The 25,463-nt window shown below is 43.7% G+C and overlaps 2 non-coding genes across 2 annotated transcripts; one reads left to right on the top strand and one right to left on the bottom strand.

Moving 5' to 3' along the window:
- Nucleotides 1-14,207: 14,207 nt before the first annotated feature.
- Nucleotides 14,208-14,398, top strand: LOC120369566. Its single transcript, XR_005583242.1, has one exon. It is a non-coding gene; the product is annotated as a U2 spliceosomal RNA (small nuclear RNA).
- Nucleotides 14,399-17,276: 2,878 nt separating this feature from the next.
- Nucleotides 17,277-17,467, bottom strand: LOC120369565. The gene has a single exon (XR_005583241.1). It is a non-coding gene; the product is annotated as a U2 spliceosomal RNA (small nuclear RNA).
- Between the last annotated feature and the right edge of the window lie 7,996 nt (nt 17,468-25,463).

Here is a 25,463-nt window from a genome sequence, read left to right as displayed (position 1 = left end):
CGCCTACGGAAACGGAGTGGAAAGGAGGGACATAAGGCCTAAAAGGGGCGTGGACACCTGTCAAAAATGCATGGTGATGAATACTATCGAGAGGTATACTACTCATGGCACATGCAGCATAAAACATACTCCAGTTATGTTTCCCAAAAAGCATTATCGGATACATCGTCACAGTCACATCCTCACATTCCATCAAATTATATCAAAACAATGTAATATTGGGCTGTTAAGGTTCCCCCCCAATAGTATTCACCATCACTAGATAAGCAAGGAATCTCTTAAGATGTTTAAAGAAAACTTTCTTTGATGGCATTCTGTCTGGCAAGGAATCACTTAACGATTGTGGGTGTGAAATCTATTTTATTGTTTTACCTTTATGGTCCCTAACTTCTCTATTGTTTATTTGTATGGTTCCTTTTTGGTTCTTTGATTAATTATGCAACACACAGAAACAATTTTACAAGATTTAAATCAATTAAGGTGGGGGTATGATTAAAGAATTGTTTCATAATGGGCTAAGATTGGTGAAGAATACAGGTTTGAGTACTTTAATTTAAAATGATTGGTTAAGGTACAGCTAAGCAGGACTCAAGTTTCACTATGTAAATAAACTGGGGTCCAAAAGGAAGTTCTTTGGAACCAAATCTAGGGCACAGCCCCAGGATCAGAACTGCCAGACCTCAACACCTTGCCAATCATTCCATGCAGAAGTTCAAGTCCTCAGATGACCAGATCCTGACAGACCATCAGGAAAAGTTAATCTGCCTTATTGGGAGTGGTGAGCACTGTATGCTTAGAGTGTGCATTCTGTTTTGATAACTGCTAATAAATAGAGATTAAGGATATTACTATGTAAGGCTCTTTCACTGGTAAAAGATCCTGCAAACTGCAGAAGAGTATGCCCTGAGTCCAGGATGGGTAAGGATGGATACTTAAATTGACCAGGTTTTGCCCTGAGCCCAAGATGAGTAAAGGTGGGTGCCTTTTTCCCAGAGCCCATGGTAGGGAAAGGATGGAGGAGCCTAAATCAACCAGGTTATGCCTTGAGCCCACAAAAGGGTAAAGGTGGGGTGTCCTACAGTGTGTGAATAACAAAAATCACAGGGACTCTCTGCTTTGGGGAATGGATCCTTTGGCTCTCAAAACAAAACATTAATTTTTAAACAGTATCTCAATATATAGGATCTCAGTATGGTGGGTTTTAAAAGCAGTGATGCAGAAAAGTGCCACTAAAAAAATAGCATGAATCAGGTGTGACGGGTTCGGTCACAGAGATCCCCTTGGGACTGTCACCTGATGTGGTAAGATTACCTCTAAGCCCGTTTTCCCTGCCATCTTGGGACTCCAGAACTCTGCCGTGTTGAGCCAGATACACTAGCCTGCTGCAACACAGACCCAGGTCTGGTCCATGCCCCCAAAGCTGCAGACTTTAACTAAAAACTGCTCAGCAGGTTTCCCATCTCCAGCACTCAGACACCCAGCTCCTAGTGGGATCCAAACTCCAAATAAACCCATTTCACTCCGTATAAAGTTTATAGAGGGTAAACTCATAAATTGTCCTCCCTCTATAACACCAATAGAGAGATACACACAGATGTTTGCTCCCCCAGGTATTAATAACTTACTCTGGGTTCATTAATAAACAAAAGTGATTTTATTAAATATAAAAAGTAGAATTAAAGTTGTTTCAAGTAATAACAGACAGAACAAAGTAAATCACCAAGCAAAATAAAGCAAAACCACGCAAGTCTATGCTTAATACATTAAGAAACTGTTTACAGGTAAAATCTCAGCCTCAGAGATGTTCCAATAAGTTTCTTTCATAGACTAGACTCCTTCCTAGTCTGGGCCCAATCCTTTCTCCTGGTATAGTCCTTGTTAGCAGACATCTTCGGTGGAAACTAGGGGTTTTCTCATGACTGTCAGCCCCCTCTGTCCTGCTCCACCACTTTTTATAGCTTTGGCACAAGGCGGGAAACTTTTGTCTCTCTGGGTCCTCACTCCTCCTTCTAAATGGAAAAGTACCAGATTTAAGATGGATTCCAGTAGTAGGTGACATGATCACATGTCCTGTGAGACCCCAGCCTCCATTCTTCCTGGGCTGGCCCACACCTACACAGGAAGGTTTGCAAATAAACAGAGCCATTTACAATCAATTGTCCTAGTCAATAGGAGCCATCAAGATGCTAAACCACCATTAATGGCCTGCACTTTGCATAATTACAATAGGACCTCAGACTTATACTTCATATTTCTAGCTTCTGATACAAGAATGATACATGCATACAAATAGGATGAACACACTCGGTAGATTATAATCTTTGTACTGATACCTTACAAGAGACCTTTTGCATAAAGCATATTCCAGTTACATCATATTTTTGATGGGTTGGATCACAGAAACCCGCTTGGGGCTGCCAACTGATGTTCCAAGACTACTTCTGCCCCTGCTTTCCCTGCCAGCTGGGGACTCCAGCACCCTGTCTTGTTGAGCCAGACATGCCAGTCTGCTCCAACACAGACTGAGGGTCTGAACCATGTGCCCCAAAGCTGCAGACTTAACTGAAAGCAACTTAAGAAGTGTTCCTGTCTTTAATGCTCAGATGCCCAACTTCCAATGGGGTCCAAACCCCAAATAAATCCGTTTTGCCCTTATAAAGCTTATACAGGGTAAACTCATAAATTGTTCACCCTCTATAACATTGACAGAGAGATATGCATAGCTGTTTGCCCCCCAGGTATTAATACATACTCCGGGTTAATTAATAAGTAAAAAGTGATTTTATTAAATACAGAAAGTAGGATTTAAGTGGTTCCAAGTAGTGACAAACAGAACAAAGTGAATTACCAAGTAAAATAAAATAAAACACGCAAGGCTGAGACTAATACAATAAGAAAACTGAATACAGACAAAATCTCACCCTCAGTGGTGTTCCAGTAAGCTTCCTTTTACAGACTAGTCTTCTGCTAGTCTGGGTCCAGTAATCACTCACACCTCCATTAGTTACTGTCCTTGGTTCCAGTTTCTTTCAGGTATCCTTGGGGCTGGAGAGGCTATCTCTTGAGCCAGCTGAAGACAAAAGGGAGGGTCTCCCAAGGGTTTAAATAGACTTTCTCTTGTGGGTGGAGACCCCCTCCTCTCTCCTATGCAAGCTCCAAGAGGGAGTTTTGGAGTCACCTGGGCAAGTCATATATCCATGCATGACTCCGTTTTTACAGGCAGCAGCCATTGTTTACATGCTACCCTGAACGTCCTGAGGTAGATTTCTTATGTGGATTGGAGCCTTTCAAGATTCATTGTCCTTTAAGTGCTTCTTGATTGAGCACTTAATTTGTGCATTCCTTTCTCAAGAAGCTGACCAAATGCTTTACTAAGGCTACTTAGAAATCAAGCAAGTACACAAACAACATTCATAACTTCAAATACAACAATGAAACATGCATACAAATAGGATGAATAGATTCAGTAGATCATAACCTTTACAGAGATATGTCACATGGCATATGTAGCATGAAACATATTCCAATTATGTCATATACACTTTCATAAGCATATTTCCATAAAGCCTTATGGGGTGCACTGCCACAATATTACAATAGGACCTCAGAGTTATACTTCATATTTCTAGCTTCAGATGCAAGAACGATACATGCATACAAATAGGATGAACACACTCCATAGATTATAAGCTTTGTATTGTACCTTACAAGAGACCTTTTGCAAAAAGCATATTCCAGTTACATCATATTCAGAAGCATATTTCCATACAGCATATGGAATGCAACATCATACTAGGATTCTTTCAACTTTTTTTACACAGATATTTTTGCCCAAATGATTAATGTCTTTTATAGCAAAGAGACTAATGTAAACTGAAAAGCAAAAACAACAAACAATAATAATAATCACATGAACAAAGGACATGTGTCTAAAACAGGATAAATTTTCAAAACTGTTATTTAAGCTCATATTTTAAGATTCTCAAAGTGGTGTTTTCAAGGAAATTACTCTCTTCTAAGTAACTGACAACTGATGTACTGTTTACATACTTCACTCCAATCTACAGTTTATGGTACTGCCACAACAAGCAATAGACTACATAACACTACTGGAAGTCACTAGATGACACTATTGCAAAGTCTTTCTAGCTCTTATCTGAACATAGATGAATTAGAATCTGGAGAAATGCTTATTGTCAGCTGTGACCCAGCTATTTAGATGCTGAGAAAATCACTGGTGAAGTCAGATTCTACCTTGGTGTGTCTCTCTATTAAATCACTTTTAGGCATAGCTGTTTCTTACCGGTTATACCCATGCAGCTGGACATATTATCTGGTGCCCCAAAAATACACACACATACAGCCTCTATCTTATAAAAGTCACAACAGATCCATGTTAACATTTTGGGATTTCTCTACCGTCTTTGTTGTGCAGCCTAAAACAAAATGACAAAATTAATATGCTACGAAGTATGGCTGCCTTCCAGCTACTGCATCTTTTTCTTTGAAGAGAAGGTTAACTGTAAACTACTTTTCAATTACCTTTGTGTGACTTTCCAACCATACTGAATGAAGATTAAAGATATTTACTAAAATCATGTCTTTTAAAGACAATCTCAGAAGTTTTCAGCAGATTATTAGAACTGCTGCCTCATCATCCGAGTGTGGTATCACAGCCTGGGCCTTCAAAACAGTACAAGTGACGCTGGATTTACTAATTTCAGTAAAACTGAATTTTAAGTCTCTCCACCCACTTAGTTCATAAAATTCAGCCTGATCTGAAATTCTTGTCCAAACAAAGATCAGTTGGAATAGCTATATTGGGATCAACGTTAGGGCTGTAATCAAGATCAGCTGGCTATTTCATTCAGCCTGAGGATCAGATGGGTATTTAACTAGGTCTTTCTGATGTTCAGGTAGGTATTTCAATTGAAGCACACTTGAAGAATTGTGCCAGACTCAAGACATAGCAAAGCACTGCTGGAATTTTATCAGATAAGCCCCGCCCTTCTTTCTCTGCCTCCCCCCTCCCCTTCCCAGTAAACTGTAAAAATACACCAAATAGTTCCAAATAAGAATTGAAGCATCCTGTAATTTACAGTCCAGCTGTTGATTTCAGGAATAAATTCACAGCTGAGGCTGAATTATGTCACTATTTCACTTTCACCTCAATTCCCTGCTGACAGAATGAGTTGTTTTTGATCATTAGACGCTTGCTAGACCAGATGTCCTAGTCTGTTGGTTAACTTCTTGTCAGCTTTTCTGACAGCCATGTCCATTAGGGAAAATTCCTCATTTGGAATGAAGTTCTGGCACAGGCTCACTTTACCATATCCCAATAACTTCTGGATATGGAGCACTCACCAATTATGAGTGTGATACACAGTTCCTTTTGTTTTAGCAATAATGGGGACTCTGTTTCAACTCCAATAGCTTTTCCTGATATCAGAATATGCAACACACATCTTTAAAGTATTCTCCACATACATGTCAAGGGTGGCCCTGACATCCACTCCCACCAGCTGGGGAACAGGAAAGACCCACAAAGTCCTCACCGGGACCCATTGTTCAGGTGAGGCGCCCCTTCCCCAACACCTACACAGGCATCCAGGCAGCCCCGCCCCCAAACCATACAAACACATGCACACACCCCTCCGTAGGCATGCAGCTCTACTGGAGGAATCAGGCTGTCGTACTGCTGGTCTTGAAGGCCAAATGGTACAACACCAGAACCCTGACTCTATCTGTTAATGTTTGTGTGTAGAAACCACAACAGTCTTTATTGAACAATGTGGAGACATGCCTTCCAGCCCCTTAATAATGCTTCTGAAAAAGCTATGTTCTCTGGGAGGATAAAGGAGGAAGCAGAACTGTCTTTACTTGCCAGTTGATCTTATACACTGTAACAACACTACAAGTGATGAGTGGTATGGAATCACATGGCTTATCCAATTCTGAATTACTTTACATGATTCAAAGTGTTTGCATATTAGCTTCCTTTTATGTTTCTGCTATTTCTTCTAAACATTTTATTTATGAAGGTAGCCAGGGCATACATATTCTGGATAAACACACAGGCCTCACAATGAATGGTTGTGTTGCACAATGGCACCTAAAGTCACATGGTGTACAAAGAACTTGCCTGTTAGAGAACTTTCATGAAGTTTTAGACATGCTAAAACTATTTTATGAATAAAATATTGAGAGGGAAGGAGGTGCTCAAGTTATTGTCCTTCCTTCCTTCTCTTCCCATTAATAATCATTCCTCATCACACACACTATACTTCTCATTTTAAGCACATTCCTAACCACACAAACAACACATAATTACATATTAGGAGAGGCCTTTTAGTGGAGTCAACATCAATTACATTTATATACAGTATATAAAGCTACCTCATCTACAGGAGCTGAAGTAAATGTGGAACAAACCTTATTGCCATGACCAATGCAACCAAATTACAGAGAACAGAGTTGGCTGTGGGGGGCCCTACATTAAGGCTCACCTTCAAATTTAACCCATTCTGCCAGAACATTTCCTGCTATGGTGCTCTCTTATATGGAGTAATGGAAGCTCCTCCTCTCCTGCTTCCCCGCCGCTCAATTGTAATCCATTCAAAATGCTACAGCTAAACTGATCTTCCTTCCCCAGTATGCTGACAACACCATCACCCCCTACTCTAATTGCTTAAATCACTTCCTGTCTAGCTACACCTCAAGGCTATGTACAGCTCCACCCCTGCCCACATCTCAACCCTTCTTTGCACACACCCTCCCTTTGTGACCTGTGCTTTGCAAATTCCTTTTACCTTAGTAAACCGCTGGTCTCTCCCATGGCTCTTCACACTACCCCTTACACCGGGAACAACCTTCACCCTCCTGCACACCAGATCATCTCCCTCCCCTTCAGATCCTTCCTTATAACTGCTGGTTTGGCTAGCTTTTTACTGCCAACCTCTTCCTTCTCCACTGCCTTCTCCTCTGCCTGGGATACTCTTACATGTTAACTGAACACATAAATTCATACAAATAAAACAAGCAAAATGGGGACGAGCTACTGTAAGTATGAAGCACCAGGTGTCTGTTCGGTAGAATCCTCTCTCCACCTCATTTGCCTTTTCTTTCAGTGCTAGCTCTAAAGTACCAGTCACACCTACGGTTCTGTAGAAATATGTAGATACTGCCTCTGAAAGATGGATGGCTAGAAACAATTTAAATCTCTTTTGTGTTAGCATTAATTGATATTGTCGGTTCAAACATTTTAGGCTCTCGATCATTTTTTCTTCAATCAAATCTTGGAGGCGCAAGGGTCATCTTTGTCTAGTATAACCACCATCAAAACCCCCCATCTCCTGAATAACACAATATGGTTGGTGCTGGCTGCTAACTGAGTAGAACTAGGACATTACTTCACACAATCATGCATTACCTCTTTCCTCCTGCTGTTGGACAAGCGGTGTCTCCTAACACTGCGTGGTGTTATATGACCAAGAGCCTGCATCATATGGTCCCACCAATGCCCACCTACTTAGCATCTATACAAGCCAGTTGTAGGGAAAACAAGACTGACAGGCAGACCAGGGAAGATAATGAATAGTGGATTCTCTTGATGCACAAATCTCTTCACAGTTTCATTATTCCTTCAAGCCAATGGACACAGACGCCACTTCTAACAGCACTTTGGAGAGCTCCCATCCAAGGACTGACCAAGAACAAGTTTGCCCAGCTTGTGATAACTGACAGGATCAACAGGCAGATATGGTATTATATTGTGAAAAAATGTCTTCACCTATTATGTATTTGTACAACAGAACTGCACCCATTGGTCACATGAGTGCTATACAGAGGGATTATTATACCCTCTGTATATGTTAGACTATGAGCACTGAATTGAAAATAATCATTTAGCTGCTTAACAGTATTGTAGGTATCTTTTCCCTATTAAGTCAGCTTTCATGCTGTAGTGTTACACATTTTCATGTAAGGAAGTCAGCAGGTTCTGTACATCTTTGTTCACTGCCTAGCTCCGTGGCTCTGAACTTGTTTGGCTTCTAGATACTACTGCAATGCATTTTTTTTTAAACAAGGTGTTTTAAAAGGGGCAATGTTATCCCACCATGGTCTAGTTATTTCTGTTAAACGGTACAGTTTCCACAGTTTTTTTCCTCTTTCATCTTCCTTGCTCTCTAGTTTCTTTCTCCTAGACTCAATTTTTAATTTTTTAAAAAGCGACCAAGGGGAACTAGCAAACAGGAGCGTTTGAGAGGGAGAGACGGAGGTCCCCCTGCTGAACGAACAAGGTGTGAGTACTAATCTTGGGGTGAGTGAATTTGTTTGGCTGTTTGTGCTTTTCTTTCCCCTTCAGGTTTTTTAAAGTTACAGGGTGTCATAGAGAAATGAGTAGCATAAAATCCCTCCTTGGCAGCTGTACTGAATCGTTTTATCTGTAAGGGGTTAAGAAGCTCAAATAACCTAGTTGGCACCTGACCAGAAGGACCAATGAAGAAAGAATATACTTTCAAATCTGCGGGGGAGCGGAGGAGAGGAGGTTTTGTTTGTGCTCTCTCTTTGTTGTTCTCTCTCCGGAGGGAGGGAGAGACCAAGCAGGTAAAACATCTCCTGAAAATATCCCTGGAATTATCCAGCTAAAATTACCAAAAAATGTAAGTAGGGCAAGGAAATGCATTAGGTTATCTTTGGGTTTTGCTTGTGAATTTTCCTATGCTACAAAGGTAGTTTTATTCCTGTTTTTGTAACTGTGAAGCTGAGCCCAGGGGTGGAATCCTCTGTGTTTTAAATATTTTTATTACCCTGTAAAGTTACCCTCCATCCTGATTTTGCAGGTGTGATTCTTTTACTTTTTTTCTTTATAATAAAGTTCTTCTTTTAAGAATCTGATAGATTTTCAGTGTCCTGAGACAAAGGGTCTGGTCTGTGCTCACATTGCTAACCAATTGGGTATATTATTCTCAAGCTTCCCCAGGAAAGGGGGTGAAGGAGCTTGGGGGGATATTTTGGGGACAGGGAGTCCAAGTGACCTTTCCCTGAATTTTTGTGTAAATCACTTGGTGGTGGTAGCAATACTGTCCAAGGAGAAGGAAAGGAATTTGTGCCTTGGGGAAGTTTTAACCTAAGCTGGTAGAATATAAGTTTAGCGGGTCTTTCATGTGGGTCCCCACATCTGTACCCCAGAGTTCAGAGTAGGGAGGGAACCTGGACACAGGGTCAGTTGGATTTGTGTGTTTGGGGACTGTTTGAGCCTTTGTTTCCTGGATCATCCTTGATCATCTTTGATCTGCCTCAATCGATCAGGCTTGTTATCACCCTCTCCCTGTGCGATCAATGAGGGGGTAGTTTTCACCTATGTAGCGTCAAATTTAAGCGTCAGCCTCAATTGACTTAGAGGTGAGGCATTCTGGCATAAAGGACTGGCAATTTATGTATGGACTTACCAGGATCCCATGAGGCTGATGGGTAATACCTGGTAACGCTAGCACGTGTGCACTGTTTATTGTTTTATGGAATGTTTTCTCTGTAATGTTTTTGTCCTAAATGCTCTGTGTTTTCTGAAAGATGGCTGTGTGATGGATTCGGTCACAGAGATCCCCTTGGGACTTTCACCCGGTGGTCTGAAATTACCTCTGAGCCCATTTTCCCTGCCAGCTTGGGACTCCAGAACCCTGCCTTGTTGAGCCAGACACGCTAGCCTGCTGCAACACAGACTCAGGGTCTGGTCCACGTCCCAAAGCTGCAGACTTAACTGAAAACAGCTCAGCAGGTTACCTGGCTCCAGCACCCAATGGGATCCAATTGGATCCAATCAGTTCCCAAAGGGATCCAAACACCAAATAAATCGGTTTTACTCCATATAAAGCTTATACAGGGTAAATCCATAAACCGTCTGCCCTCTATAACACTGATAGAGATATGCACAGCTGTTTGCTCCCCCGGGTATTAATCACTTACTCTGAGTTTATTAATAAACAAAAGTGATTTTATTAAGTACAAAAAGTAGGATTTAAGTGGTTTCAAGTAATAACAGCCAGAACAAAGTAAGTCACAAAGCAAAATAAAACTATAAGTCTAAGCCTAATACATTAAGAAACTGATTACAGGTAATATCTCACCCTCAGAGATGTTCCGATAAACTTCTTTCACAGACTAGACGCCTTCCTAGTCTGGGCCCAATCCTTTCCCCTGGTACAGTCCTTGTTAGTTCCAGCAGACATTTCAGGTGGTAAGCAGGGGTTTTCTCATGACTGGCAGTCCCCTTTGTCCTGCTCCACCCCTTTCTGTAGCTTTGGCACAAGGCGGGAATCTTTTGTCTCTCTGGGTTCCCACCCTTCCTTCTAAATGGAAAAGTACCAGATTTAAGATGGATTCTATTATCAGGTGACATGGTCACATGTCACTGTAAGACACTCCCCCCACCCTCAGTCTCCATTCCCCATGGGCTGGCCCACACCTACACAGGAAGACTTTCAAGTAACTAAGGCCATTTACAACTGATTGTTTCTGGAGCACCCTTAATGGCCTCCACTTAATATGTTTACATCAGTGATACAAGTTTATATCTTATTCTCCTATCTCCAGATATAGAAATAATGCATGCAAACGAATAGGATGAACAGACTTAGTAGATTACAAGCTTTCTAATGACACCATACAAGGGGTATTTAGCATAAGCATATTCCAGTTATGTCATATTCATAAGCATACTTCCATAAAGCATATGGAGTGCAACGTCACAGGCTGGTCCTGGGTAAACCCTGTCATAGCCCCTGGGAGACAGCAGAACTGCAGGTGCTGGACTGCGGGTGCACAGTTGTGCCCAACAGAAGAAGAGCAACCCGGTAGAGATGGAGCAGCTCTTGGTGCAGCATGGCTGAGTATCTAGTGATGATCTTAATGCTCTTGACCTTACCTTTTGCAGAGAGAGGCTCCAGTTTTATGTGGAAGGAGCTAGGTCTTGGAAAGAAGGCTCCAGCTCATGGTTCGGGGTGGGGAAGCCCTCAAATTAGGATGCTAGCAGAGCTGGGGAGGAAGACAGTGTTCCCAGGCAGAGGAACTGACTGCATGGAGGGATGTTCCATTTCTGAGCTTTCTTTCCAACTGCCTCTTCAAGCATTAGTGAGACAAGGTGCGGGAGGTAATATCTTTTACTGGACCAACCTCGGTCGGTGAGAGAGACAAGCTTTTGAGCGTGCGTACACAGGCCCCTCCCAGAGCCCAAACACACACTCCCTCTCCCTAGCAGAGCCTGGTTGCAGGCTCCCCTCCCGCAGCCCAAACACCCTCCCCAGCAGAGCCCAGCTGCAGGCCCGCCCCAGCCAAGAGACCCGCACCCCCGTCCCCACCGGAGCCCAGCCACGCCCCCAGCCCAGACACTCACACCCCCTTGTCACGGAATCCCCGGGAGATGCTCTGGAACTGCTCCCTACGAAGCCGGTCAGGACTCTGGTGAAGTCTCCTCTCTGTGAGCAGACTGCCTCCAGGGCAAGAAGTTCACATAGCTTTCACCTTCCTGCGTCTGACCTTGGAGCATTCAGCATCCTCTGCCCCTCCGTGCGCTTCCCACGGCGAATCCGCCCCGGCGGGGTCCTGAGGAAGCCAGAGGGTCCTGCACCCTCACTTTGCAGTCAGATGTGACTCTTCGCCAGCCAGTAAAACAGAAGGTTTATTTAGACGACAGGAACACAGTCCAAGACAGGTCTTGACAACAAGACCCCCTCAGTTAGGTCCATCTGGGGTGGGAGAGGTGGCAGGGAGGCCAGAGCCCCGTCTGGGCTCCCCTCCATTTTCCCAACCTGCTGCAAGTTGGGGTCTGCACCATTTCTTGGGGGAGGAAAGGGAAAGAAATTCTGCACGTAATATTAATTTCTGAGCAAATTCTGCGTCGCACCGTGGTGCAGAATTCCCCTAGGAGTAAAAGTTAACAGACCAAAATGCAGTCTGGGAAGGACACCGAGGATGTGTTCAAGCTTTGTGGGTCATCCAAAAATGAAGGTATTCAAAAATAAGTGGACACTTGGCAGAAGGGCCCAGCTGCCCTGAAATATTATTGGCGAACAGTTGAACTCAAATTGCAGGGTCAAGGCCAATTAGAATTTAACTCCTCATCCTTTGAATTCAACGGTTGGCAATTCTGCCAAGAGTCCACTTATTTTTGGGTGCCTTCATTTTTTTGGATCCCCAACTTCTGAGAATTTTGTCGAGATTTCCCTTTTTTTGAGGTTTTGCTTTTATATATAAAGTGCCTGGATTGAAGTTCAACAGCTGTAGACATTACCTGAAGGCATTTTTAAAAACAAAATCTGATGACTGATTGTCAGTGCTCTGCTCCAGGCACGATCTCAATCAAGATTTGCGGTCCTATAATTCTATGAACCTTATAATTCTATGAATGTTTCCCATCTTCCAAGCAATATTCTGTTAAAAACAAACAAAAAAACCAAAACAAACAACAAAACAAACAAACCAACCAACCCAGGGCATATTTTTGGTGGTTCACTTTTCTAATGTTGGTGTTTAAATATCCCTTTTTCTTGTAGATACTTAGGCATGTGAGTAAATTTAAAACTCAATGGCCTAGATACTCATGTGTCTAAGTTGTTTATTGTGCTGTCGCCCTAAAGCTGACATGGTCCACAAGCTTGCGTCTTTGTTTAAGGTGTTAAAAAAAAAACAACAACTGGTGCATCTGTGCATGTGCAGTAATCAGCTGCTGACTTTATTTTTTTCCCCACACAATAAAACAAAAGTTCTCTTTAGTGTACACATCAGCTGACATCAGCTAATTTGACACAGTGTCAAGCACTACTGTTTTTGCAAAGTGCTGGAGCAAGTTAATATAATGACAACCTGATTAGAGTACCACTGAGACGTTTCCAACGAGGGCTGTGCAGTTGGGAAAGGGTGGGGTAAAACATGTCAGGGGGGTTTGAGAGCCAAAGGGAGAAAGTCAGGCTACATCTACACGACAGACCTTACAGCGGCAGAGCCGTGCCGCAGCGTAGCTTTCTCCCGTTGGCATAATTAAACCGCCCCCAATGAGTGGCGGGAGCTATGACGGCGGGAGAGCGTCTCCCACCAACACAGCGCTGTCCACACGGTGTTTCCGTCAGTGAAACAAACGTATGTCCGTCGGGGTGGGGGGATGTTATTTTTTTCACACTCCTGACCAACAAAAGTTTTACTCACCAAAGTGCTAGCGTAGACATATCCTCATTAAAATGCAACCCAAACTCTGTTTCAACACAGAACAAAAAGACAGTCCCTGCTAGGGTGACCAGATGTCCTGATTTTCTACGGACGGTCCTGATATTTGGGGTTTTGTCTTATATAAGTGCCTATTACCCCCCACCTCCGTCCTGATTTTCACACTTGCTGTCTGGCCACCCTAGTCCCTGCACAGAGGGCTTACATACAAATCAGGTTTGACAACTCCTCAGTAATATCCTGCTAATTATCTGCAGAATGAACATCATCCCTCAGGTGTGTGTAGAGCGAAGCAAAATAATCGTTCAGAGACTCCCATCCTCCCTTGTGCCGCTTACACCAAAACACAAACATTTCTTCCGCTTTCCTCTTTCTCTAACTTGTCTGTCTTCTGTGTTCAGCCTACAGACTTGTTTGGGTGAGGTGTACAAGTTCAGGCACTTGAGTAGGGTAAATATCAGTGCTTAATTTGTGCCAGGGCTTGCCAGGGCTTGGCAGTTCATAGTTCTGGCACTTCTGGGATTGCTGCATCAGTTATGAGAGTAAAAAAAATTGCTTGAGCCCCGGCACCTCGTTCGTTACAAATTAAGTACTGTTTAAGATCTTCCTTCCTTGATAAAGGGAAGACAATCATGTGTGCCGTAGGGGGAGCGAGCAGGGCACCAAGTCTAAAGTTGCAAGGATAGGGTTAGCAACCCTATGTCGTCAGCACGTTGCAGCGAAGGGGCTGGCTTCATGCAAATAGAAAGTATCTTTCAGGCAGAGAAACGAGCGATGAGGCGACAGCTAACAAGCTTGAGGAATTTATTAGTTTTGAAGCTGAATTTTCAGGCAGGAGGCAGTTTGTTTTGAATGGTGGTGAAGGAAGTATGATTAGATTAGCAGTTGTCAAAGAATTGCTATGGCGGTAGTGGCACTCACTGGCATGTGTCACTGTCACATAGAGAGCTGTAGGAATGGGAGGGCTGCATACTATTTCAACGTACAGCATCGCTTCTCGGCCTTTTGGCTAAGATCAAGTGTAGTATCTGTTCTTATCAGTTTAATATCTGATATGTTCTCTATCTGAGAACTATATATTAAATGGATTTTTGGAACAGGGAGATGGAATAGGAGCTTGCTCTATCCACTTCATGCATCAACCTGGTATTGCAGTACTTCCAGGAATGGTGCCCCTCCTCTCGGGGAGACTATTGTGGTTCAAAAATAGAATCAGTTGAACTCTTTTTCTTTTTAAAGTGATCCTTATTACAGTTTTATTCTCAAATATTCAGTATTTTGGTTTTATTTATTAAGAAGTATTGCTTTAAATTTCTGTTGTAATCGGGTGAGTCTATAGATGGGAGCTTTTTGTGTTACTAGAGAATTATTTAAAAAAGCTGGGATTCTACTTTCTGCAGTGAGTATTTTTAACAGGAGGAGGTCTATCAGGGATACTTATTTTTTATATACTATTGACGCTCATGTGTATATAAATAACTGCATTAATTTTATAGACAGGTTGTATTCTTCTCCCCACCCAACAGATGGTCTATGTATTTTGGTTTGCAAGCTCAGGCGAAGCCACTAAGTGTCGTACTGCATCCAGCACGAAAGGGGCCCCCATCCTCTGTAATACAAGTTCAAAACACTAATATTTAACCTCTGGTTCTTACAATGTGGCTTGGGACAGGAGGCTTCAGGTCGCTGCCCATTTCAAATTGCTCTGCAGAGTGAAGATTAAGCTATTTACCTCCTCTCCAAGGAGCTTTGTGAGGAGTGTACATTATGCAGCGAGTTGCTTCCCCCTCCCTTGCAGTTATTTGTTTTTCCACCAAGCTTTGAAATCACAACCAGCAGGTGGCGCCAGAGCTCCACAGCCCCAACGGTAGAGAGCAGAAGCTGCCAAAATAAAGTGAGCTCTAGAGACTGAGCGGCTCAGAGCTGGCTGCTGGGACCCACAAAACCTGCAGTCTAAGGGCTTGTCTACATGGGGGAATTGACTGGCCTCCTATAAGCAGCGTAACCGCTGAGCTTAGCTATTTCAGTATAACCACCCCCACCCCCCACATGGACACTCTATTCCAAATAAAAGCAACTTTATGCCCAAAAATTACTACTCTGCTTCCAAAGCCATGCCACTATAGCCATGGCAGGAGCTATTCCCATGTAGACAAGCACCTAAATCTGCAGGGATCCCACTTGACATAGCCCTTTAAATCCCCAGTTTGATATTTTAAGTATTGAAAAGGTGCAGAGGTGAAAGTAAGTCTTGAGGGGGGCGTGGCCACAACAGGAAGAGGCGTGGCCTCGAGCTTTAAAGGCCGTGGGGCACCCGCTGTGGCAAGTAAGCCGCAGCCGGTGCCCCACAGCCTCAGGACTTTAAATCCCCAGTTTGATATTTTAAGTATTGAAAAGGTGCAGAGGTGAAAGTAAGTCCTGAGGGGGGCGTGGCCACAACAGGAAGAGGCGTGGCCTCGAGCTTTATGTAAGAAGCGCGCCAGTGCCCCACAGCCTCAGGACTTTAAATCCCCAGTTTGATATTTTAAGTATTGAAAAGGTGCAGAGGTGAAAGTAAGTCCTGAGGGGGGCGTGGCCACAACAGGAAGAGGCGTGGCCTCGAGCTTTAAATATTTATATTTATATTGTGCCCCCCTCAGGACTTACTTACCTTACCTTAAAAGGTGCAGAGGTGTAAGTAAGTCCTGAGGGGGGCACAATATAAATATAAATATTTAAAGCTCGAGGCCACGCCTCTTCCTGTTGTGGCCACGCCCCCCTCAGGACTTACTTTCACCTCTGCACCTTTTCAATACTTAAAATATCAAACTGGGGATTTAAAGTCCTGAGGCTGCACCTCTGCACCTTTTCAATACTTAAAATATCAAACTGGGGATTTAAAGTCCTGAGGCTGTGGGGCACCGGCTGCGGCTTACTTGCCACAGCGGGTGCCCCACGGCCTTTAAAGCTCGAGGCCACGCCTCTTCCTGTTGTGGCCACGCCCCCCTCAGGACTTACTTTCACCTCTGCACCTTTTCAATACTTAAAATATCAAACTGGGGATTTAAAGGGCTATGTCAAGTGGGATCCCTGCAGATTTAGGTGCTTGTCTACATGGGAATAGCTCCTGCCATGGCTATAGTGGCATGGCTTTGGAAGCAGAGTAGTAATTTTTGGGCATAAAGTTGCTTTTATTTGGAATAGAGTGTCCATGTGGGGGGTGGGGGAGGTTATACTGAAATAGCTAAGCTCAGCGGTTACGCTGCTTATAGGAGGCCAGTCAATTCCCCCATGTAGACAAGCCCTTAGACTGCAGGTTTTGTGGGTCCCAGCAGCCAGCTCTGAGCCGCTCAGTCTCTAGAGCTCACTTTATTTTGGCAGCTTCTGCTCTCTACCGTTGGGGCTGTGGAGCTCTGGCGCCATCTGCTGGTTGTGATTTCAAAGCTTGGTGGAAAAACAAATAACTGCAAGGGAGGGGGAAGCAACTCGCTGCATAATGTACACTCCTCACAAAGCTCCTTGGAGAGGAGGTAAATAGCTTAATCTTCACTCTGCAGAGCAATTTGAAATGGGCAGCGACCTGAAGCCTCCTGTCCCAAGCCACATTGTAAGAACCAGAGGTTAAATATTAGTGTTTTGAACTTGTATTACAGAGGATGGGGGCCCCTTTCGTGCTGGATGCAGTACGACACTTAGTGGCTTCGCCTGAGCTTGCAAACCAAAATACATAGACCATCTGTTGGGTGGGGAGAAGAATACAACCTGTCTATAAAATTAATGCAGTTATTTATATACACATGAGCGTCAATAGTATATAAAAAATAAGTATCCCTGATAGACCTCCTGTTAAAAATACTCACTGCAGAAAGTAGAATCGCAGCTTTTTTAAATAATTCTCTAGTAACACAAAAAGCTCCCATCTATAGACTCACCTGATTACAACAGAAATTTAAAGCAATACTTCTTAATAAATAAAACTAAAATACTGAATATTTGAGAATAAAACTGTTATAAGGATCACTTTAAAAAGAAAAAGAGTTCCACTGATTCTATTTTTGAACCACAATAGTCTCCCCAAGGGGAAGGGCACCATTCCTGGAAGTACTGCAATACCAGGTTGATGCATGGAGTGGATAGAGCAAGCTCCTATTCCATCTCCCTGTTCCAAAAATCCATTTAATATATAGTTCTCAGATAGAGAACATATCAGATATTAAACTGATAAGAACAGATACTACACTTGATCTTAGCCAAAAGGCCGAGAAGCGATGCTGTACGTTGAAATAGTATGCAGCCCTCCCATTCCTACAGCTCTCTATGTGACAGTGACACATGCCAGTGAGTGCCACTACCGCCATAGCAATTCTTTGACAACTGCTAATCTAATCATACTTCCTTCACCACCATTCAAAACAAACTGCCTCCTGCCTGAAAATTCAGCTTCAAAACTAATAAATTCCTCAAGCTTGTTAGCTGTCGCCTCGTCGCTCGTTTCTCTGCCTGAAAGATACTTTCTATTTGCATGAAGCCAGCCCCTTCGCTGCAACGTGCTGACGACATCGGGTTGCTAACCCTATCCTTGCAACTTTAGACTTGGTGCCCTGCTCGCTCCCCCTACGGCACACATGATTGTCTTCCCTTTATCAAGGAAGGAAGATCTTAAACAGTACTTAATTTGTAACGAACGAGGTGCCGGGGCTCAAGCAATTTTTTTTACTCTCATAACTGATGCAGCAATCCCAGAAGTGCCAGAACTATGAACTGCCAAGCCCTGGCAAGCCCTGGCACAAATTAAGCACTGATATTTACCCTACTCAAGTGCCTGAACTTGTACACCTCACCCAAACAAGTCTGTAGGCTGAACACAGAAGACAGACAAGTTAGAGAAAGAGGAAAGCGGAAGAAATGTTTGTGTTTTGGTGTAAGCGGCACAAGGGAGGATGGGAGTCTCTGAACGATTATTTTGCTTCGCTCTACACACACCTGAGGGATGATGTTCATTCTGCAGATAATTAGCAGGATATTACTGAGGAGTTGTCAAACCTGATTTGTATGTAAGCCCTCTGTGCAGGGACTAGGGTGGCCAGACAGCAAGTGTGAAAAATCAGGACGGAGGTGGGGGGTAATAGGCACTTATATAAGACAAAACCCCAAATATCAGGACCGTCCGTAGAAAATCAGGACATCTGGTCACCCTAGCAGGGACTGTCTTTTTGTTCTGTGTTGAAACAGAGTTTGGGTTGCATTTTAATGAGGATATGTCTACGCTAGCACTTTGGTGAGTAAAACTTTTGTTGGTCAGGAGTGTGAAAAAAATAACATCCCCCCACCCCGACGGACATACGTTTGTTTCACTGACGGAAACACCGGTGTGGACAGCGCTGTGTTGGTGGGAGACGCTCTCCCGCCGTCATAGCTCCCGCCACTCATTGGGGGCGGTTTAATTATGCCAACGGGAGAAAGCTACGCTGCGGCACGGCTCTGCCGCTGTAAGGTCTGTCGTGTAGATGTAGCCTGACTTTCTCCCTTTGGCTCTCAAACCCCCCTGACATGCTTTACCCCACCCTTTCCCAACTGCACAGCCCTCGTTGGAAACGTCTCAGTGGTACTCTAATCAGGTTGTCATTATATTAACTTGCTCCAGCACTTTGCAAAAACAGTAGTGCTTGACACTGTGTCAAATTAGCTGATGTCAGCTGATGTGTACACTAAAGAGAACTTTTGTTTTATTGTGTGGGGAAAAAAATAAAGTCAGCAGCTGATTACTGCACATGCACAGATGCACCAGTTGTTGTTTTTTTTTTAACACCTTAAACAAAGACGCAAGCTTGTGGACCATGTCAGCTTTAGGGCGACAGCACAATAAACAACTTAGACACATGAGTATCTAGGCCATTGAGTTTTAAATTTACTCACATGCCTAAGTATCTACAAGAAAAAGGGATATTTAAACACCAACATTAGAAAAGTGAACCACCAAAAATATGCCCTGGGTTGGTTGGTTTGTTTGTTTTGTTGTTTGTTTTGGTTTTTTTGTTTGTTTTTAACAGAATATTGCTTGGAAGATGGGAAACATTCATAGAATTATAAGGTTCATAGAATTATAGGACCGCAAATCTTGATTGAGATCGTGCCTGGAGCAGAGCACTGACAATCAGTCATCAGATTTTGTTTTTAAAAATGCCTTCAGGTAATGTCTACAGCTGTTGAACTTCAATCCAGGCACTTTATATATAAAAGCAAAACCTCAAAAAAAGGGAAATCTGGACAAAATTCTCAGAAGTTGGGGATCCAAAAAAATGAAGGCACCCAAAAATAAGTGGACTCTTGGCAGAATTGCCAACCGTTGAATTCAAAGGATGAGGAGTTAAATTCTAATTGGCCTTGACCCTGCAATTTGAGTTCAACTGTTCGCCAATAATATTTCAGGGCAGCTGGGCCCTTCTGCCAAGTGTCCACTTATTTTTGAATACCTTCATTTTTGGATGACCCACAAAGCTTGAACACATCCTCGGTGTCCTTCCCAGACTGCATTTTGGTCTGTTAACTTTTACTCCTAGGGGAATTCTGCACCACGGTGCGACGCAGAATTTGCTCAGAAATTAATATTACGTGCAGAATTTCTTTCCCTTTCCTCCCCCAAGAAATGGTGCAGACCCCAACTTGCAGCAGGTTGGGAAAATGGAGGGGAGCCCAGACGGGGCTCTGGCCTCCCTGCCACCTCTCCCACCCCAGATGGACCTAACTGAGGGGGGTCTTGTTGTCAAGACCTGTCTTGGACTGTGTTCCTGTCGTCTAAATAAACCTTCTGTTTTACTGGCTGGCGAAGAGTCACATCTGACTGCAAAGTGAGGGTGCAGGACCCTCTGGCTTCCTCAGGACCCCGCCGGGGCGGATTCGCCGTGGGAAGCGCACGGAGGGGCAGAGGATGCTGAATGCTCCAAGGTCAGACGCAGGAAGGTGAAAGCTATGTGAACTTCTTGCCCTGGAGGCAGTCTGCTCACAGAGAGGAGACTTCACCAGAGTCCTGACCGGCTTCGTAGGGAGCAGTTCCAGAGCATCTCCCGGGGACTCCGTGACAAGGGGGTGTGAGTGTCTGGGCTGGGGGCGCGGCTGGGCTCCGGTGGGGAGGGGGGTGCGGGTCTCTTGGCTGGGGCGGGCCTGCAGCTGGGCTCTGCTGGGGAGGGTGTTTGGGCTGCGGGAGGGGAGCCTGCAACCAGGCTCTGCTAGGGAGGGAGTGTGTTTGGGCTCTGGGAGGGGCCTGTGTACGCACGCTCAAAAGCTTGTCTCTCTCACCGACCGAGGTTGGTCCAGTAAAAGATATTACCTCCCGCACCTTGTCTCACTAATGCTTGAAGAGGCAGTTGGAAAGAAAGCTCAGAAATGGAACATCCCTCCATGCAGTCAGTTCCTCTGCCTGGGAACACTGTCTTCCTCCCCAGCTCTGCTAGCATCCTAATTTGAGGGCTTCCCCACCCCGAACCATGAGCTGGAGCCTTCTTTCCAAGACCTAGCTCCTTCCACATAAAACTGGAGCCTCTCTCTGCAAAAGGTAAGGTCAAGAGCATTAAGATCATCACTAGATACTCAGCCATGCTGCACCAAGAGCTGCTCCATCTCTACCGGGTTGCTCTTCTTCTGTTGGGCACAACTGTGCACCCGCAGTCCAGCACCTGCAGTTCTGCTGTCTCCCAGGGGCTATGACAGGGTTTACCCAGGACCAGCCTGTGACGTTGCACTCCATATGCTTTATGGAAGTATGGTTATGAATATGACATAACTGGAATATGCTTATGCTAAATACCCCTTGTATGGTGTCATTAGAAAGCTTGTAATCTACTAAGTCTGTTCATCCTATTCGTTTGCATGCATTATTTCTATATCTGGAGATAGGAGAATAAGATATAAACTTGTATCACTGATGTAAACATATTAAGTGGAGGCCATTAAGGGTGCTCCAGAAACAATCAGTTGTAAATGGCCTTAGTTACTTGAAAGTCTTCCTGTGTAGGTGTGGGCCAGCCTATGGGGAATGGAGACTGAGGGTGGGGGGAGTGTCTTACAGTGACATGTGACCATGTCACCTGATAATAGAATCCATCTTAAATCTGGTACTTTTCCATTTAGAAGGAAGGGTGGGAACCCAGAGAGACAAAAGATTCCCGCCTTGTGCCAAAGCTACAGAAAGGGGTGGAGCAGGACAAAGGGGACTGCCAGTCATGAGAAAACCCCTGCTTACCACCTGAAATGTCTGCTGGAACTAACAAGGACTGTACCAGGGGAAAGGATTGGGCCCAGACTAGGAAGGCGTCTAGTCTGTGAAAGAAGTTTATCGGAACATCTCTGAGGGTGAGATATTACCTGTAATCAGTTTCTTAATGTATTAGGCTTAGACTTGCGAGTTTTATTTTGCTTTGTGACTTACTTTGTTCTGGCTGTTATTACTTGAAACCACTTAAATCCTACTTTTTGTACTTAATAAAATCACTTTTGTTTATTAATAAACTCAGAGTAAGTGATTAATACCCGGGGGAGCAAACAGCTGTGCATATCTCTCTATCAGTGTTATAGAGGGCAGACGGTTTATGGATTTACCCTGTATAAGCTTTATATGGAGTAAAACCGATTTATTTGGTGTTTGGATCCCTTTGGGAACTGATTGGATCCAATTGGATCCCATTGGGTGCTGGAGCCAGGTAACCTGCTGAGCTGTTTTCAGTTAAGTCTGCAGCTTTGGGACGTGGACCAGACCCTGAGTCTGTGTTGCAGCAGGCTAGCGTGTCTGGCTCAACAAGGCAGGGTTCTGGAGTCCCAAGCTGGCAGGGAAAATGGGCTCAGAGGTAATTTCAGACCACCGGGTGAAAGTCCCAAGGGGATCTCTGTGACCGAATCCATCACACAGCCATCTTTCAGAAAACACAGAGCATTTAGGACAAAAACATTACAGAGAAAACATTCCATAAAACAATAAACAGTGCACACGTGCTAGCGTTACCAGGTATTACCCATCAGCCTCATGGGATCCTGGTAAGTCCATACATAAATTGCCAGTCCTTTATGCCAGAATGCCTCACCTCTAAGTCAATTGAGGCTGACGCTTAAATTTGACGCTACATAGGTGAAAACTACCCCCTCATTGATCGCACAGGGAGAGGGTGATAACAAGCCTGATCGATTGAGGCAGATCAAAGATGATCAAGGATGATCCAGGAAACAAAGGCTCAAACAGTCCCCAAACACACAAATCCAACTGACCCTGAGTCCAGGTTCCCTCCCTACTCTGAACTCTGGGGTACAGATGTGGGGACCCACATGAAAGACCCGCTAAGCTTATATTCTACCAGCTTAGGTTAAAACTTCCCCAAGGCACAAATTCCTTTCCTTCTCCTTGGACAGTATTGCTACCACCACCAAGTGATTTACACAAAAATTCAGGGAAAGGTCACTTGGAATCCCTGTCCCCCCCCAAAAAATATCCCCCCAAGCTCCTTCACCCCCTTTCCTGGGGAAGCTTGAGAATAATATACCCAATTGGTTAGCAATGTGAGCACAGACCAGACCCTTTGTCTCAGGACACTGAAAATCTATCAGATTCTTAAAAGAAGAACTTTATTATAAAGAAAAAAAGTAAAAGAATCACACCTGCAAAATCAGGATGGAGGGTAACTTTACAGGGTAATAAAAAGATTTAAAACACAGAGGATTCCACCCCTGGGCTCAGCTTCACAGTTACAAAAACAGGAATAAAACTACCTTTGTAGCATAGGAAAATTCACAAGCAAAACCCAAAGATAACCTAATGCATTTCCTTGCCCTACTTACATTTTTTGGTAATTTTAGCTGGATAATTCCAGGGATATTTTCAGGAGATGTTTTACCTGCTTGGTCTCTGCCTCCCTCCGGAGAGAGAACAACAAAGAGAGAGCACAAACAAAACCTCCTCTCCTCCCCTCCCCCGCAGATTTGAAAGTATATTCTTTCTTCATTGGTCCTTCTGGTCAGGTGCCAACTAGGTTATTTGAGCTTCTTAACCCCTTACAGATAAAACGATTCAGTACAGCTGCCAAGGAGGGATTTTATGCTACTCATTTCTCTATGACACCCTGTAACTTTAAAAAACCTGAAGGGGAAAGAAAAGCACAAACAGCCAAACAAATTCACTCACCCCAAGATTAGTACTCACACCGTGTTCGTTCAGCAGGGGGACCTCCGTCTCTCCCTCTCAAACGCCCCTGTTTGCTAGTTCCCCTTGGTCGCTTTTTAAAAAATTAAAAATTGAGTCTAGGAGAAAGAAACTAGAGAGCAAGGAAGATGAAAGAGGAAAAAAAAACTGTGGAAACTGTACCGTTTAACAGAAATAACTAGACCATGGTGGGATAACATTGCCCCTTTTAAAACAAAACACCTTGTTTAAAAAAATGCATTGCAGTAGTATCTAGAAGCCAAACAAGTTCAGAGCCACGGAGCTAGGCAGTGAACAAAGATGTACAGAACCTGCTGACTTCCTTACATGAAAATGTGTAACACTACAGCATGAAAGCTGACTTAATAGGGAAAAGATACCTACAATACTGTTAAGCAGCTAAATGATTATTTTCAATTCAGTGCTCATAGTCTAACATATACAGAGGGTATAATAATCCCTCTGTATAGCACTCATGTGACCAATGGGTGCAGTTCTGTTGTACAAATACATAATAGGTGAAGACATTTTTTCACAATATAATACCATATCTGCCTGTTGATCCTGTCAGTTATCACAAGCTGGGCAAACTTGTTCTTGGTCAGTCCTTGGATGGGAGCTCTCCAAAGTGCTGTTAGAAGTGGCGTCTGTGTCCATTGGCTTGAAGGAATAATGAAACTGTGAAGAGATTTGTGCATCAAGAGAATCCACTATTCATTATCTTCCCCGGTCTGCCTGTCAGTCTTGTTTTCCCTACAACTGGCTTGTATAGATGCTAAGTAGGTGGGCATTGGTGGGACCATATGATGCAGGCTCTTGGTCATATAACACCACGCAATGTTAGGAGACACCGCTTGTCCAACAGCAGGAGGAAAGAGGTAATGCATGATTGTGTGAAGTAATGTCCTAGTTCTACTCAGTTAGCAGCCAGCACCAACCATATTGTGTTATTCAGGAGATGGGGGGTTTTGATGGTGGTTATACTAGACAAAGATGACCCTTGCGCCTCCAAGATTTGATTGAAGAAAAAATGATCGAGAGCCTAAAATGTTTGAACCGACAATATCAATTAATGCTAACACAAAAGAGACTTAAATTGTTTCTAGCCATCCATCTTTCAGAGGCAGTATCTACATATTTCTACAGAACCGTAGGTGTGACTGGTACTTTAGAGCTAGCACTGAAAGAAAAGGCAAATGAGGTGGAGAGAGGATTCTACCGAACAGACACCTGGTGCTTCATACTTACAGTAGCTCGTCCCCATTTTGCTTGTTTTATTTGTATGAATTTATGTGTTCAGTTAACATGTAAGAGTATCCCAGGCAGAGGAGAAGGCAGTGGAGAAGGAAGAGGTTGGCAGTAAAAAGCTAGCCAAACCAGCAGTTATAAGGAAGGATCTGAAGGGGAGGGAGATGATCTGGTGTGCAGGAGGGTGAAGGTTGTTCCCGGTGTAAGGGGTAGTGTGAAGAGCCATGGGAGAGACCAGAGGTTTACTAAGGTAAAAGGAATTTGCAAAGCACAGGTCACAAAGGGAGGGTGTGTGCAAAGAAGGGTTGAGATGTGGGCAGGGGTGGAGCTGTACATAGCCTTGAGGTGTAGCTAGACAGGAAGTGATTTAAGCAATTAGAGTAGGGGGTGATGGTGTTGTCAGCATACTGGGGAAGGAAGATCAGTTTAGCTGTAGCATTTTGAATGGATTACAATTGAGCGGCGGGGAAGCAGGAGAGGAGGAGCTTCCATTACTCCATATAAGAGAGCACCATAGCAGGAAATGTTCTGGCAGAATGGGTTAAATTTGAAGGTGAGCCTTAATGTAGGGCCCCCCACAGCCAACTCTGTTCTCTGTAATTTGGTTGCATTGGTCATGGCAATAAGGTTTGTTCCACATTTACTTCAGCTCCTGTAGATGAGGTAGCTTTATATACTGTATATAAATGTAATTGATGTTGACTCCACTAAAAGGCCTCTCCTAATATGTAATTATGTGTTGTTTGTGTGGTTAGGAATGTGCTTAAAATGAGAAGTATAGTGTGTGTGATGAGGAATGATTATTAATGGGGAAGAGAAGGAAGGAAGGACAATA

The sequence above is a fragment of the Mauremys reevesii genome, linkage group 7 (assembly GCF_016161935.1).
Source record: "Mauremys reevesii isolate NIE-2019 linkage group 7, ASM1616193v1, whole genome shotgun sequence".
NCBI lineage: Eukaryota > Metazoa > Chordata > Testudines > Geoemydidae > Mauremys > Mauremys reevesii.
Note: the sequence above shows the minus strand (reverse complement) of the source record. Positions and strands in the feature narration are given on the sequence as shown.